Raw genomic sequence first — 1,983 nt, 5'->3', positions numbered from 1 at the left:
AGATAAAGTCTTACCAAAAAAACACAGAGTAGTAAGGGAAAGGAAGGGGAGAAATCAAATGCCATCATGGAAGTATCGAATAGAGAAAACTATAAATCGATTAAGACAAGAAGTGTCACTGTTAGAAGAGTATAGGAAAGGGAACAAATCAACAAAAATACTTAGAAAGATAAACATGATAAAAACAATGCACAGTATCAGAAAAGAACAAGCTCTATCATACACGATTGCAAATAATAAACTAAAAATATCAGCACAGGCAGAAAAACTTAGAAGATAGCCTCACCTGCTCGTCTCCCAGTGCGATGCCATCTGGGCAGTGGTGCTTGTGGTGACCCAGCAAGAACTGTATGACTCAGTAGTGGATCACTTGGCTTGTGTGTCAATGAAGAACACAGCTAGTTGTGAGAACTAATGTGAATTGCAAGACACGTTGATCATAGACACTTTGAACACACTTTGTGGCCATGGGGCTACACCTATCTGAGGGTCGCCATGCCTTTCATCGGCCTGGGGGTGTTCCACCCCTTTTGAGGGCATGGACAGGGAGTTGAGGGAGCCTGTCGTGGGCCCTCCATCCCCCCAGGATGAGACGTGGATGGAGGAGAGGAGTCTCTGCCCTGAGTCGGGAAGCCAGTCCATGGTGTGGATGGGAAGGAGGAGGCATGCATAAGGCCCACTCCCAGTGGCTGTCAGTGGTACTGCCACTTGGCTGCCCTCCCGGAGCACATCCCAATGTCCACCCACCTGGTTCCCACATGCTGAGGCCTTGTCATTCCTCCTCCACCACCCGGAGTCCAGCAGCATGAGAGCAGGTGCACGGGCCAGGGAAGGGGCAGCACGTCCATTCATTCCTGCAACCCCCACCATCCACCTGCCCCCCCCGGACCACACTTGGAATGTGACCTCAGATCAGACATGGTGACTCACCAAATTGAAGCATATTACTAAGTGGAGGAAAAGAAACTAACCAGCATTCCCTCAGTAATGGCAAGTGAAGAGGAAAGAGCCCAGTGCTGATTCTCTGACAAGGCAATGGGCAGAGAGAAATGTGGCATACAGAAGTCTGTCTCCCTGGCACCACCCAGGGGGCCCAAGTCTTTGTGATCAAGGTTCAGCTCGAGGATGGTGTGAGGCAGGTGGCGGACCCTGGCATGTCAGGATCAGGTCTTCCCAGAGTTGGGGTGTTTGTGAATACAGCTCAAAGTGGGTGGTAAACTCTTTCTAAGGCTAAACACCAGTACAAGACCAATAGCGGACAAGTACCATAAGGGAAAGTTGAAAAGAACTTTGAAGAGAGAGTTCAAGAGGGCGTGACACCATTCAGAGGTAATCGGGTTGTAAACTTTGCTACAGTAAAGTCTGGAGAAACTGACAGCAAGCAGACAGTAGGAAATTATTATAGGGGAACGCAAGATTCCTTTCTTACTTACAAGTAAACACACAAATATGAATCAAATGCTAAGACAATAGTCAAAGAGAAATTAATACGTATTAGAATGTACTGCAGTAAAGCTTAACAATAAATTCAATCTCAATAGTATAACTAAGCTGTAGATAACAAGACAGAGAAAATGTGAGGAAACGTATACAATCTACACCGAGGATATAATAGTTGTATTTCCAGTTATGGACAAGGTTCTTGTTTTGTTTACTCAATGGGATTTCCAATGGTCAGCCATGCTGGTCAGATTGCAGTATTGTACCAAAAGCAAATATCTGGTTATATATAATCTGTAGGATGCCAACCTCCCACAGAAGCCTGTCAAACAAAATCAGTCCTGCGCTCCCATCTGGAGCTGTTCTTGCATTATTTGTTGCATTATAGCCATAAACAGCGATGAAATAAATAGGCCGACTGTACTAACATTATTATTGTCCATTTTGTGACTGTAACCTTTCTAGACTCCATATCACTTGCAGATTATCATACAATACAGAGAGCAAAAAAAGATGCAAATGAAATGCTGCTGTGCTGGACTG

The 1,983-nt window shown here is 45.2% G+C and overlaps 1 pseudogene; it reads left to right on the top strand.

Annotated features, from left to right (window-relative positions):
* The first annotated feature begins 350 nt into the window (after nt 1-350).
* LOC122790209 lies at nt 351-493 on the top strand (annotated as a pseudogene).
* Nucleotides 494-1,983: the final 1,490 nt, after the last annotated feature.

This window comes from Protopterus annectens, chromosome 15.part0 (genome assembly GCF_019279795.1).
Source record: "Protopterus annectens isolate FY-2018-M chromosome 15.part0, PAN1.0, whole genome shotgun sequence".
Taxonomy (NCBI): domain Eukaryota; kingdom Metazoa; phylum Chordata; order Ceratodontiformes; family Protopteridae; genus Protopterus; species Protopterus annectens.
This window is presented reverse-complemented; position numbering and strand designations above follow the sequence as displayed.